Below are 17,594 nucleotides of genomic sequence, written 5' to 3' on the forward strand. Positions count from 1 at the left end.
TCTCGGTTGTCTGACATTGAGTAGATGAAAATACAGCTGCTGGGAGTAGGGTGGGAGTGGTGCAGGAGAGGTCATTGCCCCATACTGGGTGATGGGTTACAACAAATTCATGAAGCAATGTTGTAAACGCTGTCGGTCCAGCCACTGGCTGGGGGTTGGGTGTTTTCAAGAGACAGGAAGTAACAGAACAGGCAAAGATAAGCAGTATGGGATGTCAACTCTGAGAACGTGGGGAACCCTGGCCTGAATCACCCAGGCAAGAGCACTTCTCTGAAGGCCCACAATAGGCCGGCCATTCCAGAGAGCAGTCGGGTCACCTGTGTCTTTGGCCGTTGTCCCAGGCCGGGCCTGGAGGGCCACAGCCCCAGCAGACCCGCACCACACGGCAGGTACCAAAGGAGGTTTTAATAGGAAGTTGGCTACAGGCTCTGGTAACAGGCACTGAGAACCCAGTGTTGGACTCAAGTTCAAGGGCAGCCTCCATCCCCCAGAAGGACTAAGGACCAGAGAGAAGGACAAGAAAGAGTCATAATTTGGCTGAACTGGCTGTTGGGCAGGGGGGTCAAGTCCATGGTGTAAGCCTCATGGGGAGTTTCCACCTATGGAGTTCAAGGCAGAAGAATAACGTAAAACTCTCATCATTAAAACTGGACAAGGAGGTTGGAGCAGAACTAGTCAAGTTGGTTTCCCTCCTTCCTTCCAAACTAGTCATGATTTGTCTCCTGTGCACCATGCACTGGTCTAGGCACTCACACACTAGTGCGAATGAGCCGTGGTCCTGGCGCCTCCCCACCAGGTGATTCAGATCCACCCTATGAGGTAGAGAGAGAGAAGATCATGACAGTACGCTGACCCCAGGGCCCCACAAAGAAATGGATTGCTGACCTGTGTCAGAAAAGATTTGTCAGCAAGTCTCAGAAGATGGGTAAGAATTAGCTGGTAAAGAGATTCCAGGAAGGGGGAACAGTGCAAGCAAAAGCAGAGGCAAGTGACAGCGTTGGAGGGTTCTGGGAAGTCTAAGCGGCAGGGTGTATGAGGTCTGATGGAGGGTGATGGGAGATGAGGCTGGAGAAGGTCAGCCCCACCTGGGGCCTGACTTGCTAGGCTCGGGTGCCCCCTCCTTGGCCTCATAGGCCATGATGGAAGGATTTGAAGCTGAAGAGTGGACATTTTTAGTGCCTTGTTAGAGACTGGATTTTGAAATGATTTTGTAAGTGATGCATTTGCAGAGAAGACCAGAGGAGAGAACCAATTTGAGGGCTGTTCTAGAATCCAGGCCAAAGGTGAGAAACACTGGGGTGTGTTAATCAGAATGGAAGGGGAGGACTGGAGAAATATTCGGAAGGCAGAATCCATAGGACTTAGTGATGAGTGGGGTGGGTGGGGGCATGAGGGGTACAATTTGGGAGCTGGTGAAGAAGGGTCTGCAGAATGCCTGGGGGACACAATGAGAGTGGAGGTTCTGTGGGACTGGAGGTGAGGTCCCAGAGAGGATGTCCTTCCCTGTGTCTCCTGTCAGTCACCAGGCAGGTTGCCTTGCCTGAGGGAGTGAGAGCACTGTGGGTCCAACGGTGGTGACTGGAACTGGTTGGGAAATTGAGTCAGGGTTCCAGCTTTGCTGCGTGAACTCGCCCTGGGCCTGGGACCCATCCTGTATCTCTCCTCCTTTCCTTTTTTGCAAAACATGGGTAATACAACCTACCATCTAGGTTGAGTTTTAAAAGCAATATGGTGTTCCTTTGAGTCTAAGATGCACAGTTTTGTGCCTTTTAGCATACGTGAATTCCAGATAAGTCTTACAAATGTTTGTTATACGTTAATTGGCAGCATTTTTTCCCTTAATGCTAGCTAAATAATGGTTCATCTTAAAAGTGATGATGTCTGAGATCAGATGAACTGCTGTCATCAACGTGAGTGTGTTTTGAAAATCTCAACAGAGTCAGGCTGTTATAAGGCCCTTAACAGCCGACCTCCCACTGAAGACGAGGCTGTCTTCTGGCTTAATCTTCACAATGACAAACAAATTAAAATCTATTAAGGCACAATTCTAAACAAATGGAGTAAACTCTCCAGGGAAGCCAAAAGATTTCAGACCACTCCTCTCAGCCCCCTTTCATGGCAGCGGCTTTGAGAGATCTCTAAAAGCAGAGAGTCTTATGAATACCTTTGGGCTTTCCTTTTGTTCCTTCCATAAAGATCCAGTTCAGTGGTTTTCAGACTTCAGTGTGAATTAAAATCATTGGACGTAGAAACATAAGCATACACAATAGACACACTCTATGGAATGGATGATTTCAGATTTTCTAGGCTATTTTTTGACCATTCAGCTTTTTTAGTCCCTGACTTGAGAACACAGCTAGCACCTGTCTACGATGCAGTTTCACTATCATCACCTGTTTACTGAGGAAGGCTCAAGTGTTGTGAACTATAACCAAACTTGAGTGGAAGTGGACTCATTTTATGAGAAATATTACAAAACGTAGATTGGTGGACAGACATGCATATTTTTTAAAGCAAAAGTAAAAGATGGCTTGAAAGTTGGAACCTGATTTCTAAACAATATGCTCAAGCTATTTTGATGAAAAATTCAAAATTTGAAATGTCTCAGACAGTGGTGGCTGTCAGAGAAATCATATTAATAACGACTACCAGTCCTCGAGGAAAGGGGAGATGTTTAGATGCGAGAGAACAAGATTTGGTCCATGCCCAGTTGTTGGAATTGTTCCAGATGATGTGGCCTCATAGTTGTGACCATTTTGCCCTGCAAAATAAGGCACTTGAAATGAAATCTTGGTACAAGACTATTGGACAGTGCTTTGGGGTCTGTGTGGGTTTATAGGAGCTGCTACTAACCCTGAATCGTCAAGTTTCCATTATGTGTTCCCCACTGGGATCTTGCCACATGGGCAGTATCAGCTGCCTTTGGCCATGAATTGCCATTGGAGGGTGGCCTGTGACTACACTTTTCCCTCTGGTATCATCAGAGATAGAGAGGGTTAGCTAGAATCCCTTTGGCCCTGCTTGTCATGTATGACTTAAGAGAGTGGTCATTGGAAGGCTTTTAATTTTAATCCCTCTCTGGTCCCAGCTGTAAGCTGGCCTTTAATATCTGTTGATGGCTTGGATTTAGATGGTCCTAAATTTGTTACGTCCTTAGCGGTGATGAGTGCTGGCTCGGCCACTATGGGCTGCACTCTATTTAGGCCAGTGGAATAAATGTTTAGTAAACCATTTCTGAAATGTTTTAGTAATGAGTGCTTGCCCCCAAAATATTGTATACACTGTCAGTTTAGTTAATTTTAAACAACATATGCTTTTTGGGGGGGGGGTAGTCCCATAAGGTAGTCTGTCTGAACTTTCAGAGATTCTGCGGAGAGGATGCTAGGATGCTGTTTAAATGGGTAAAGTCAGAAGTCAGGATTCCCATCCTGGGAGAGGGATCTTTGGTCACAAGTTTGAGCCCAGCCTCAGATTGGCTGTCTTGCAGGAGCCCGTTTCTCCCTTACTGGATGGGGCTCCTGGGGTGTCCAGGCTGTCTGTGGCTGATTTGTCTTTGTTCCGTGTCTTTCCTGCCGTGAGTGCTCAGTGTATGGCCCACACGAGAGCTTTATAAAGATGCTACAGCCAGGACAGCAAGCTTAATGCCGTGTAGCCAAAGCCAAGAGCTGTCAGGAAAGATAGTGGAGTGGCTCTCAAGCCTGGCTAAGCATCAGCATTACCTGGAGCAGCACTGAAACATACAAATGCCCCGGCCCCACCCCAGACCTCCTGACCAGAATCTGGAGGAGAGAACCTGAGCACGCCGCATCTGGTAACTGCAGGTTATTCTAATGGTCTTCCAGGGCTGAGAGATCCTGGCCTGGGTTGGGCAAAGCAAATCAGGAAAGGCTTTGTCCTGATTAGGAATAACTTCGCCTACACTGAGTTGCTGAAGACTGTGGGTAGTAGAAGGACCAAGCCCTGGGAAAACCTCTGCAAGCTGTTCCAGAAAGCTCCATGTGCTTTGGAGTTGGCCAGCTCCTCACAGAGGCCAACACTATGGGGAAGGAATATGGCGTCACTTGGAAGGCAATTCAGCTCTCAGGCTGAGTGAGGAAAGATGGCTCTTCTGCTCCCCCCGCCCCAACCAGTGAATATAGAGACTGAGAGACTTAAGTCTCTGGCAGGAGGCTCCACTGTGTTGCTGTCTGGATGTTGGAAATCAGAGATTAGAGCAAGTGAGCACATGAAGGCTGACCAGGAATCAAATTTGATTGTTTCAAAAGGCGTCTCTATTTGTTTGCTTCTTTGGGAGGTGGGAGGTTTTGTTTTAAGCCTTTTAAATTCTCTGTTCAGTTGATTTTAATCAACTATTTTTTGAGCACTTCGTGTCTGTTCCCACTTCTGCTGCCTAAATCCTTTCTAGAATGAGGTTAGATTTGTGGAAGCAGAAGAGAAGGGAATACAAAAGACAAGTTGAAGACTTGGTAATTAGACTAGCTAAGCTATAAGTATCTTCTTCTCCTTTTCAGGTACTGTTCTAGCATTAATTTATCCAATCTTTATAGGAACCCTATGAGTTAGACACTATCTTTATGATCGCTGTTTTATAGATGAGACAATAGAGGCCCAGAGAGGTTAAGTAACTTTCCCAAGATCACACAGCTGGACTCAAACCTAGTCTGGACACATAGTTGTATAGACTTAACCACTACACATAGGGTCTCTTAAGGAATTTATAGCTTGGTGAGGAGAAGGCACATGATTAGAGATGAATCCCCCTTTCCCAGCTGAGTTCAGCACCCATGCCCACTCACACAGCCCACTGTGATGCTGTTTACCTGTGTTTGGGCTTTCTTGTCTGTCCCCTGGGCCGTGACTTCTGAGGGATAGAGGGGGTTTTACAAGATCAGATTAAGGCAATTAAAGAGCTTGAAAGAATCTTCATTTATCGAGAGCTTGTGCTGAGCATTGGCACTATGTCATTGCTCCTATCACTGCCCTCCTGTTTCACACAGAAAGAAATGACCTTCCGAGTGGCCAAGGAACTTGCCCAAGGTCACACAGCCATCCAGTGTGTCTGTGTCCATGCCCTTGGGCTTCCATGTCCCACTCAGTCAGTGTTTGCTGAATTGAGCTCAAGAGCTTTCAGCAGCCCCAGGGGATTGGAGGAGGTGACACTGGGGCCCTCTTGCCAAGCTTCAAGGGGAAAGTTCTTAATTCACAGGCATAGCATTGAGAAGGTGGATTCTAGAAGAGTTTTGCTCTGGGAATCTCGGCCAGTTCATCAACTGAACGAGCCCACGTGTGTGAGAAAGCTTGCGGACTGAGGAGGACCCTACACGTACACAGCGTTATTATGCCACGATTTGCTTGTCAGCGGCACCGCCCTGCGCCCACTCAAGCATGTCCATCCCTCCCTCAGCTCAGGTCCACTTTCACTTCCTGCTGCACATCTGTGAGCAGTGGATGAGGAGACTGGCTGGAACAGGACTCAAGAGGTCCAGTTTGCTTCTGTCCCTGGACTCATTCATTTATTAAATTATGGTCAAATATACATAACATAAAATTCACATCTTAACCATTTTCGAGTGTACAGTTCGTGGCGTTAAGTACATTCAACATTGTTGTGCAGGCATCACCACCATCTATCTCCAGAGCGCTTTTCTTTCTCCCAGCTAAAACTCTGTGCCCATTAAACAGACTCCCATTCCCCTTCCCTCAGCCCCTGGCCATCCACGCTGCTCTCCGACTCCATGAATTTGACTACCCTCGGTAACTCATCCATTTGGCGTCATACTGTATTTGTCTTTCTGTGACTGGCTTATTTCACTCATATCTCTTGATTCTTTCCCCTCACTTGTTCTCAGATTGAGTGCAGATGAGGGCGGTCCTGGGTAGGGGGTAGGGTGGAAAGGAGAGTGTGCCGGGGCCTGAGGGCAGGGGCTGAGGAAGCTCTGAAACCCTTGGGGCCTCTGCCAGAGGGGTGGGGGCTTGACACTCAGAACTCCTGAGAGGCCGGTTTAGAAGTTGAGTCCCTGAGGACGTTTTGCCTAAAGAGCCACTGTAGACAGTCCTCACTGAGGCTGACAAGACTGGACTGAAGCAGCATCCATGAGCTCTCTGTGGGTCTGGGTGGATGGAGCAGGACAGGCCACAGGGTGCAGGCCTGCTACGGACAGGCTGGGGAGCAGGTAGACCCTGGTTTTGCATACTGGCTCTGCCTTTTAGCAGATGTGATCTTGAGCAAGCCACTTAACTGGTCTCAGCCTCAGTTTTTTTCATCTGTAAAATGGGGATGATAATCCCTACCTTACAATGTTGTTCTAAAAATGTAATGTACACATTGGGGGAAGCACTGTGTCTATCACACAGAAGCTCACAGATAGTAACAGTGGAATGATCCAAGATGGCCTTCTCAAACTCACGTGGCAATTTTTAAAGAAAGGGGAATCTCCAACTGGACAGTAGTTTCTGTTCTCTGCTAATGGCCCAGAATCAAGACCACTAATTTCTCTTGAAAGCAACATGTTTCACTTAGAAATGAGAAGTGGGAGTGGGGTAGAGGTGGTAGGTAGTGGCTGATATCTCCTGATCCCAGCTCTACAAAAACAGAAAATAGCAAAGGGCAGAAAGCTATTCATAGAATCCGAAAAGAGCAGGGTGCAAATTAAACAAAGCACCACTCCCATTCCATCTCTCCCTGGGGAGAGACCTCCCAGAGCTCCCAGCCGTTAGACATTCATGGCCCTCTACAGTCTGGTTCAGTGGTTCTCAAAGTGTGGTCCCCGGACCAGCGGCATCGGCATCACCTGGGAACCTGTTAGAAATACAAATTCTGAGGCTCCACCCCAGACCTCCCAAATCAGACACCCTGGGGGTGGAGCCCAGCGAGCTGTGCTTTAGCAAGCCTCTGGTGCACATACAGGTTTGAGGATCACTGCTCCAGAACCCCATCGCCATTTCTGCTTTCTTTCCCTCTTTAACACAGACTCTCTCTAGTTTGTGTTAAATAGCCAAACTGGTCTCCCTTTTGAAAATACAAAGGACATTTCTACTCTCTTGCTGGGCTACTCCCTGTACCTGGAATGTTCTTTCCATTTCCTAACTGGTATCTTATCCGTCTTGCAAGGCTGCGCTCAGAACTCAGCCCACTCAGACTAGTCCAGGGCACGCCAGCCCTTACTGGTCACTGCCTCTCTGATCATCTGTAACCCTTAGGATCCAACCCACTCACTGCTGCTTTTATCGCCAGTTAACTTCTCTGGAGTTTGGTCTTCTCCCAAGTTAGAGTTGTAGGTGCCTGGCTGGCAAGGAGTGAGCCTTCCAGTTCTTTCTTTCCCCTTCAGCATTCAATGTATGTTTTTACCCTGATGAGCACCAATGGTAGACACTCAAAGTATACCTTCTGGATCAGTTGATATTTGTAGGCTTGGAAGTTTGAGAAAAGGCACTGTAGAATATTGTCAGGGGAATACTGTTCCTGTCACCTTTGATGGTACATGGCGATCAACGCTAATCACTGCAAAAAACTGTTATTCCCTGTACGCTGGGCTTTTCACATCATTAGCGGGAACTCAACAGGTGTTGCTGGAGAGCTGATTAAACAATTATCACCCTTCCCCTGGTTTCCTGTTTGTGTACCGTCTAGAGAACGCTGAAGTCACCAATTCTGCCTGCCCTTCCTTTGCCACTGAGCTTGCTGCCAGGGAGCTGCCAGGATGGGAGGCCCCCCACAGCCTGGAGTGGGGGTGGGGGGAGGGCTGTCTCTGTGCCTGGTCCTGCTGAGCTGAAGATACTCTTAAGGCTACAAAGATGGTGTTTTGTTCTAGGTAGAAAGAAACATACACTTTTAAGGCTGGGAATCATCTAGTCCAGTCTCAGATGAGGAATCTGAGACTCAGTAAAGGAGAGCTAATAAGGAGCAGAGCAGAAAGGGACGACTCTTCCCTGATTCTAGCCTAGTGCTTCTTCTCCAGCTGTACTCGGGATGGGCATGTGTAGAATGATAGTTTACAGTCTCTTTACGTATCCTGCCTCCTACCCACCGCCAGGCCAGTCTTTCTAAATGACTACCATACACTGCGCCAGTCTGCCCAGAATCTAGCGCCTGGTGGTACTCATCTATCCAGGTGTCTTGGAGGGAGGGTATAGCTCAGTGGTAGAGTGTGTGCTTAGCATGCACGAGGTCCTGGGTTCAATCCGCAGTCCCTCCATTAAAATAAGTATATAAATAAATAAACCTAATTATCTACCTGCCCTGAAAAAAAACAAAAACTCAACAGGTATCTTGTTCCTTCTGTGACTTATGTGGGTCTAAGACTGTGAGTGAACTCGCTGCAGGCAAGGACCTTGGGCTGGAGGCATCCTGGACTGATGGGAAGGGCTGAGACCCTCCCTCATCCTGAAACTCTACAGGCCTTCACATAGGTCCCTATAGTTGGCTGATCTAAATCTTCTAAATTTGATAGGGTCAAATCAATACATTGGTGCTAGAACCTGGATAGTTGAGGAACTTGTGCTGATTTGTTATCCTGTAGCAGAAATGGTAATTAAATATCATTCATAACTCTTTTTGATACTAATGACCGTTTAGAATGTGACCTCAAGAAGCATTTTGAGTGAGGGCTCTGGGGGTGGGGAGGGAAAGAAGCACCAGACTGATTAATGATGTCTGCCAAGAACAGTCTAGAGGAGAATTTGCAGCTGCGCAAAGATAAAATCACTATGTATTCTATTAGTAAAAATTTCTCTTGAAAGTTATTTCATTGTTAGTTTTTACTATAACAGAAAACTCTGAGTTAACAGTGACTTAAGCAAGATAGACATGTGTCTTTCTTGCACATAAAAATCTGAGTGAAGTCCAAGGTGCGTGGGATGCTCCCAGATCTCAGGGGCGCTGGCTCCTTCTGTCTGTGGTGGTCTTGAACTTCTTATCCAAGACGGCGCCATCTGTGTTCCAAGCAGGAGGATTATAAAAGGATACACTTTTGAAAAGGTAAAATCATGTCTGTCATACAAATGTAAAATAAACACAATGTGAAGATTTTTATTTAACTTGATTAATGAGGGAACTAGTATGATATAGCTGGTTCAAAGGAGAGCTGAACACACACACAAGCCACCAAGAATGCTGAAATGAACCTACAATTAGACACAAAATAGATCAATATTCATAACAATATCAACTTCATCTCCATTGACATAATTTGCAGTTTTATGAATGTGGCTCATTCGCATTATTGACAATATTCTACCACTCACAGAGTTGTAAACTAGCTCAAAGACAACCAAAATCTGATGTAATACAGAAGTATGCCCTAGACAGGACACCAGCAATTAGTTTTGTCCATTTCACAACTTCTCCTGACAAGATAAAGATGAGGCAAGCAAAGGGAGTACATCTGCTTTCCCTTAAGGAAAGTTCCTAAAAATTGCCACCTATGCATCTGCTTACATCCAATGGCCAGAACTTAGTCGCATGGCCACACCTAGTTGCAAGGGAGGGTGGGAAACATGCCCTTTATAAAATTCTCTTTATGGAAGAAGGGGAGCACAGATACTGAGGAGAACCAGCAGCCTCTCCCTCAGCTATCGTCTATGGTTCTTGCAGCATTGTTCTTGGTAGCAAACAAAAGGTCCATCAGATAATTTGTGGTACATCCACACAGTGGAATATTATGTAGCCATTAAAAGGAGACAGCTCTGTAAGGACAGGTGTGAAGATCTCCGAGAGAGTGTTCAGTGAAAAAACACACAGAAAAGTGTGCATAACAGACTACTGTTTGAGTTGGAAAAAACGTATGGGTATGCTTGTAATTATAGAGATTCTTGTTGAAAGGAACAAGAAAAAGAAGTAACAGTTTCTGGGGTCTGGGGGTCAAAGAAAAAACAGAGGCTGACTTTTCATTATAATTGTTTGTTTTCTGGTACTTTCTGAATCTGTATTGTGTTCCTGTATTATCTATTGCCCATAAAATAAAATAACAGTCACCATCATGTAGAACTTGAAGAAAAATTGGTGTTGGTCTCAGCTCGGGGAGGGGATAAGGTTTCTAAATTGTTACAGCAGGTTCCTGAAGTATGGAAAGAAGGGGGAGGCCTGGAAAAGAAGAAAGATGGACCCTAGAATGAAAGTCCATGACAGGGAATCTTTTTACTGCATATCCTTTTGTGATTCTTGAATTTTGAACCACTTGGATTTAATGTTGTCTTAAAAATGTTAATATTATTTAGAAATATTGAAAAAATTTAAATCTTTTGATGCTCATCTGTGCTAATTTAGATGAAAACTTTAAATAATGGTAATTATTACAGATATCTTCACACCTCTGCACACCTTCTCCTGTTTGTCTCTTCTCTCTCCCTGTCTCCATCCCCATCTGTATGCATATCCATATATTCCTGTCCAGGGGATTCCATTCCAGGGGAAATCTCCTGGGAGTGTTTGTTGTCATCTCTCTCCTTTTTTTGTCCCTAAATGGAGGCACTGGGGATTGAACCCAGGACCTTGTGCACGCCAAGCACGTGTTCTACTACTGAGCTATACTCCCCACCCCTGTCATCTCTTAAGGTGGGAAGAAGAGTGAACCAAGAGCTAGGAAGCCTGGATTTTAGCCTTAGCCTCAGCCTCAACTCAGACAATCTGTGTGACTTTGAATGAGTCACTCAACCTCTCTGGGTAGAGATTCTGCCTCTGAAAAAGAGGCTTATACACCCTTGTTCTACTTACCTTATAGAAACACAGGCTGGACAGGAGTGGACTAACTGGCTGAGCCTGGGTCCGTCCAAAAATCAGGGATGTTATCCTGAGAAGGAGGGATGGAGGCAGGATGTACAGGCGACAGATGATCTGTCAGTGCTTGTAAAAAAGGTAAAGCCTTGTTCAAATGCAAAAGATTATTATTACCCACTGAGACAGAAGCAGCCACGGATCTTAGACCTCATATTGGAAATTCAACTGTAGGCAGCTGAGAGGCTGTCTGAAACGTGAAGCCTAAGAGTCAACTGAGGAACTGTCTACCAGTAAAACCAGTATGTGTGGAGCCCAGCATGTGCCCAGCCCTGTGCCCAGAAGGCAGGGGATGGGGCAGTGGAGTGTGATGGTGAAGACTATCACAACTTCATGACTGCTGGCTTCCCTCCCACCTGCTGGGGATCTCAGGCTAGTGACTTATCTGCCCCATGTCTCAGTGTCCTCTTCTGTACAATGGGCATGATATTAGTACTCAGGCTTGTTTTAAGGATTGAGTTAACAGTTATAATAATGACACCTGGCACGTGGTAAATGCTCTAAAATGAAAGTAATAGCACCTACCTCAGCGGGTGCTGGTAATTAAATGTGCTATTGATTTATAAAGTGTCCAGGGCAGGGCCTGGAGCCGATGGGGTGGCGATGGGATGGAGACACAGAAGTGTTAATAGCATTGTTCTCTGCTTTTTGTTTTAACATTTTTTTTTTTAATGGCAGTACTGGGGATTGAACCCAGGACCTTGTTCTTGCTGGGCACACGCTCTACTACTGAGCTATTACCCTCCCTCCTTTCTCTGCTCTTGTGTGACTTACAATCTGGTGGTGGAAAGACCCATTTGCACACTAGCAAAATAATATGGTGTACCAGGTGAATAAATATCAAGTGGACATATTAAAGTCATTAAGCTTTGGCAGGTTAACAAATATCTGAAGCAGAGTGTTTAGCTTGGTTGCAAAAAACCACGAAGGGCAGTTAGCAGAAAATGGCTGTTGGAAATTCCATTTCTGGGGTTTCCTGGCCCCATGAGTAGCCCAGGAATGAGCCTTGTTGGAGATGGAGTTCATAAGCTTTTGGCATCTAGTTCCAGGCTGCAAAACTTCAGGGAATGTGGCATTATCTCATCCAGCACGCTAATCACCAGCCAGGAAGCCATTACACCTTCCTGAGGCATTTCTCTGAGGTCCTGGGATGGACTTACAGGCTTCTCTCCGCCAGAGCCTTAGGGCTGGCCAGCCACAGGTCATTTTTTCAAAAGGGCCTAGAAGTCATTCCCTGGCTGCATGAGCAGGAAGGGGCTCTCGGGGTTAATGACTGGGGGCAGATGGCGACTCTTGGGCACAAAGCAGATGCAGGTGCTGATGACGATAGGGTTTGTCCCTGAGCAGAGAGGAGGGGGAGGGACAGTTTTGTTCTCCCCTTTCCTTCTATCTGTGTGCCCAGCCCCCTGCTAAACATGTGTGGGGACGTGAAGGGGGTCTCAAGAGCCACCCCTTCCCTTTCACAGAAAACTGGGGCCCAGGGAGGTACCAGGAAATCATCCGGAGACTTGGGCCAAGCCAGACCCAGCACTCAAGCCCTCCAAGTTCCAGTCCCAGAGGCCACACAGCACAGCAAGGGGCGGGGGGTGGGGGGTGGGGAGCAGGCATGGTCCAGTTGTGGGCTGTTAGGAGTTTTCCTCTGTAAATGGAAATAACCCTGTAGCTTATGTGTTGGAAATCACTGAGCTGATGTAAAGTACCTAATATGGCCCACGGACCATGTGGCCCAGAATGTCTGCACTGGTTCTCTACTGTTAGGGCATAAATACAGCTGGGTTTAGCTTCGTATCTGTGAACTCTCAACCTCCAAGAGCAGGTACAGTAACTCAGACAATGAATATCGCCTCTGTGAATCCAACATGAACTGTATAAAACTGACCCTTATCAGGGAACAGAGCCCCTAGGGTAAGCAGAATAATTAGATGCCCCAGGAGATTGATTTGAGGAAAAAAATGAGATGTGAGTTGATTGCAAGTTGGGGTGGTGTAGAGGGTAGCATTCCCCTCACCGTGGTGATGAGGCTCGTGGTGGCTGGGAACCCTAGCATGACTTTGCTGCCAGGTTGAGAAGAATCTTGAAGCAGAGCTGGAGACTGGCAATGGCAAACTGGTTGGGTTTGATCAAATTCAGCCCACCAGGAAGGATGCGAAGCCAGCAAACCTGAGTAACCAGGTGGCTCCTGTCCCCCTGCCCTGGAGCCGAGGGCTGTCAGGTGACTCCGCAGAAGTGCTCCCTTCGAGGACGAGGATGGCAGCCTTTCCAGGCAGCAGCTGGGAAGGTCAGAGCCCTGCCTCTGTTCAGATCTCCGCTTCCATTCCTGGCACGACTGCTGGGGTCCAAGCTCATTCCTCCTCCAGTGGGATTTTAGGAATCTTTCATGCTGAAAACTGGGAAGGCAAATAAAACTCATGGACAAAATATGTAGTTGTATGTGCAAAAAGAGGGATAGATAATCCCACATCCCTGCCAGTTTGAAAGGAAATGTGCAGCCCCAATTCTCCTGGGGTCCTGGTTGCTGGAGGGTGTGAGCCAGGCATCTTGATTCTTTCAGGCCTCAGGCACATTCTGGAGGTGCTTAGGCGCCAAGAATATTTGGTGCAACAGAGTTGCTGAAATGTCCAAGCCCTGGACAATGTCTTGCAGGGCACTTTATACTCTCTGGAGAGGGGAGGGAGAGGAGAGGAGAGGCGAGGGGGAGGAAAGTGGGGGAAGGGAGGCGGGCTTTCATAGCACCTCAGCCACAGGCTGCACTTGTCCGGATGGTCCCTGAAGAGCAGAGTAGACCCAAGAAGGGATTTTGGACGCCACCCCATGTCTCAGGCTTGGAGGCTGTGACAATATGACTTCTCCAGAAACGAACCTACAAGGGCATTGGGTTAGGTTCTAAGTTCCTTTCATCTCTAAAGCTCCATGCCCCTGGTTTGAAATGGCTCCATCTGTAGCCATTTAGAGCAGGGGATCACAGGTCTGTGTTTCCACCCTACTTCATATAATTAAGCATCCCCCTCTCCCCCGTGGGAGAATTACCCAGTGGTATAATTTGATTCCTGAGCCAGAACCTCATTACCATTTAAGAGGGCACTAATCTCATAAGAGGATTATGCAGGAAATTTGATACAGCAGTTTCCCCCCACCCCTCTCTGCTCGTTCTTTGACGGCTCAGGGTCAAGACTATTTTTTTTTTTAACAGTTTTTAGCAAAAAATGCATTTGGTAAAGTGCTAGTACTAGAGCCAAAACAAGACCATGTCTTCTTCGAAATGTGCGCATAGCAGTCCGGCGGTGATTCCAGGGGTTTTGAATCCTCTGTGCTCCAGAGCTCAGGTGGTACCTTCCCAGACTCCCCAACAAGTCCATCCTCTCCCTTGACTGAGTCTTTCAGGCTTCTATTTGAAACATTTTTTTTAAAGTTTATGAATGACTGAAAAATTGTGCTGAACACTGGAATTTGACACAACATTGTAAAATGATTATAAATCAATAAAAAATGTTAAAAAAAAATAAAGTTTAGGTCACTTTCTTCCTTTGTTTTTGTTTTTCCCTTAACAGAGGCATAGGGGACTGACCCATTAAGTTTATGTTGCCTTCTTCCTTTATTTTATTTTATTTTGCATTAACAGAGGCACTGGGGATTGAACCCAGGACCTTGTGCATGCCAGGCACACGCTCTACCACTGAGCTGTACCCTCCACCTCTCAGGCTTCTGTTCTTACTTCGCATTTCATTGCTTCCTTTCAGCTTTCCATCCTTGGGTGCTTTGTCCTTTTCTTCCTAGGGTCCTTCCACTGGCCCTCAGTAAAGGGCCTGTCCTCAGTTAGTTAGTGCCAAAAAGCACTGCCTGTTGAGTCACTTCATGAGGGAGACAGCCTAAGTGAAAATCTTTCAGGCAATTGTCAATAACGTGAAGTTTTCAGCCAGAGTCTTCAGCCGCCATGCAGGGAGTGCGTCTTACTGATAGAATATTCCAGCAAAGATACTACTTTATTTATAAGGAGGAACTAGGGGACATTGTTGAGGAATGACATGGAGGAGGAGTGGAAAATCACCACTGCTGGCAGTTCCTGGTGTTAGAGCTAGTGCCTCTGCCACTTTCCAGTTAGATAATCTTGGGTAAATCATCCTCAAGTTTCGATTTCTCATCTGAAGAGCAGGAGCGATGGTACACGTCCTTCCAGTCCATTGCCTGCGCTGGGATGACAGATGTGAACACTAGGCATCCAAGTGAGATGAGGGCACCTCCATGAATCTGCCAATTAAGGCAAGACACATCCTAGGTGAAGAAGGGTCTCCCATGTAACCATTTTCTCTTGGTCCGTGAAGAGTACTGAAAAGACACATCTTTATTTATATTTGTATTTATTCATCTATTTGCTAATTATCACCACTGCTGAAATTCCTACCACTGTTATTGCCTGGCACTGAGTAATACGGAGGTTTGATATGAGGCTTTCCTCTCCTTGAGCGTCTAATCTCAGGATTCCGCTTTAAAGGCCCCACTTACCTCTTCCTTGAGTCCCAGACCGACTTGTGAATGGGGAAGGACAGTTTGTCCCAAATGACCAGGCTGAATGGAATTTGCTCTCTATCTCCTGGACTACTGTGAGGTTTAGTGTTTTAGGGGCACCCTCTGGAACTAGGAAATCATTTAATGATTTTTCTTGGGGATGAGACTAGGGGCCCTTCCTCCAGGCTGTAGCACACAGGTGGATAACTCAGCACCTCATGCTCGCTTACACCTAGAGGTGTACCGGCCGTTCTGTGTCAACTAGACAGAAGTGATCCAGCGCTGGCCAGAATCCAAACTTCTTGTGAAGCTCCTGGCTTTTGTTTGTTATGTTTTCAATTAATCTTCCTTTCCTTATCATTTGGTTCCTGCCATTTTATTATTATAATTATTTTTCAAGTGCCAGGACTTTGTTTTTGGAATGTTCTTGCTTCCTCTTCTGTCCCATCATCTGCAACCCTGCTCCTGTCCCCTGCCCCTCCCCATGCCGTACTGCGCCCCACCCCATCCATCAGATGCCCCCTCCCTGCCCACTGATTGCTCCTGACCTCCTTGATCTTCCTGTGGGCCCTCCATCTCCCTTTTCCCAAGTGTCAGAGGATGAACTGGCCCAGGGTATGAATAAGGGGGTGGGTTTAATTCCTTTCTGAGGTGTTGCACTTGAAAAGAGACTGTTTTAGAGCACGAAATAATACTACTACCTAGTGGTGATGAAGATGTAAGATTGTATTTATATGCTGCAAGTGGGAGTATAATTGATGAAGCCTTTCAGGAGGGAAATTTGGCAAAAAATAGCAAGGACTTTAAAAATATGCATTTCTCTTGACCCAGCAATTCCACTTCTAGGTAAGAATGACCAAAATGTATATAAAGGATGTTCTTTTTACTGTTACTTGAAGTATTGAAAAACTAGAAAATAAATAGCCCAAATAGGAGTATGTTATAGATACTCCCAAAAGAGTCACGTTAAACAATGGATTAAAACTTGGCTCAGCAATATTATGGAAGACTATGTATTTATGATAATAGAAAACATAGTGAATAAAATGCAAAGATTTTCAAAATATATTAATCAGCAAAATTTGCAGGTCATAATTTACGTTTGGTTTAGTGACTGAGTGGAGTCTGCCTGGGTTTGAACCCAGGCTCTGCCATTTACAAGCTGTGTGACCTTGGACCTGTTTCTTAACTTCTCTGAGTTTCAGTTTCCTCTTCTGTAAAATGAACGATGAGGAGTGTCCACTTAGAGGTTGCTGAGAGGATTAAACGACTGAAAACGTGAAGTGGTTAGTCGAGTACCTGGTACAGAAAAAGTATTCAATACACGTTAGTGACTACTATTAAAAATCGCTCGTACATACATATTCATACACACACAGACAGCTATGAAAGGCTGGAAAATATACATTGCAGATTACCTACGGATAGTGAGATTATGGTCATTTTTGTTCTGTTTTGTTTCTCTTTGTTACAGTTACTGTTGTGAACTTTAGTAATAGTATTACTAAAAGTCCACAGGGACATAGAAAGTGGGGGTGGGGGGAGATTGTTCTGTAAGGGAATCACTCAAATGACAGAATGTCTGCAGGGAATGTGTGTGTGTGTGTGTGTGTGTGTGTGTTTTGGGTGGGAACGTGCCCTCTATGTCTGGCCTGCTGCGCCCTGTCCTTTTGAATAATAGTGCAGTAGCTAACTTCTTACTTGGGTGTTGTAGGTTACACGTAATAGGGCTTTACAGTTTGCCGATTACCAACTTTCAAATATGTTATCTTTTAAACTCCTCAAATAACCCTCAAACTCCACTGATCTTGAGACTCGACTGGATGTAGTGGCCTGTCTGACACCACCTCGTTCACAAGGAAGAAGCCAGGAATGGAGCCCTGCGTTTTCAGGCAAAGACAATGCTAGGTCTACCTGCCTGCAGAGCTGGGAGGAGGGGGCCAGCTCACCGGCTGCACGCAGGGTTCTGGGCAAGCAAGAGGCAGGGTTTCATCCAGCTGTGTAGGACTCAGGAGGGGTTCAGCCTCCCTGGAATTTCCCCTTGTTAGCCCTGGAGCCATGCAGAGTTTGGTCTTCAGAGTATGACAGGAGGAAAGGTCAGACATTGATGATTCCGGGATTTTCTCCCTGGGTTCAGTAGGGATTTCACAGTCACTTTGCATAACCAAGCAGTCCTTAAGGTAACACTTTATTGTCTATTACATGGAAATTGAGGTTCTGTTTTTATTTTTTGGCATTTGTAGGACATGGGTTTGTTACATCAAAGTGTTCCTTCCAAATATTTGGGATTGAAGGCGTAAACAGAAATCAATCCTGCAAC

General features: G+C 46.1%; 1 protein-coding gene and 1 non-coding gene across 4 annotated transcripts in view; one reads left to right on the forward strand and one right to left on the reverse strand.

Moving 5' to 3' along the window:
* The window catches only part of PRKCE (protein kinase C epsilon), a 470,469-nt gene that overhangs the window by 135,733 nt on the left and 317,142 nt on the right, over positions 1 to 17,594 (forward strand). The gene's annotated exons all lie outside the window — the stretch shown is intronic.
* On the reverse strand, positions 14,388 to 14,459 carry TRNAA-GGC. Its single transcript has one exon. It is a non-coding gene; the product is annotated as a tRNA-Ala (tRNA).

This window comes from Camelus ferus, chromosome 15, assembly GCF_009834535.1.
Source record: "Camelus ferus isolate YT-003-E chromosome 15, BCGSAC_Cfer_1.0, whole genome shotgun sequence".
Taxonomy (NCBI): Eukaryota; Metazoa; Chordata; class Mammalia; order Artiodactyla; family Camelidae; genus Camelus; species Camelus ferus.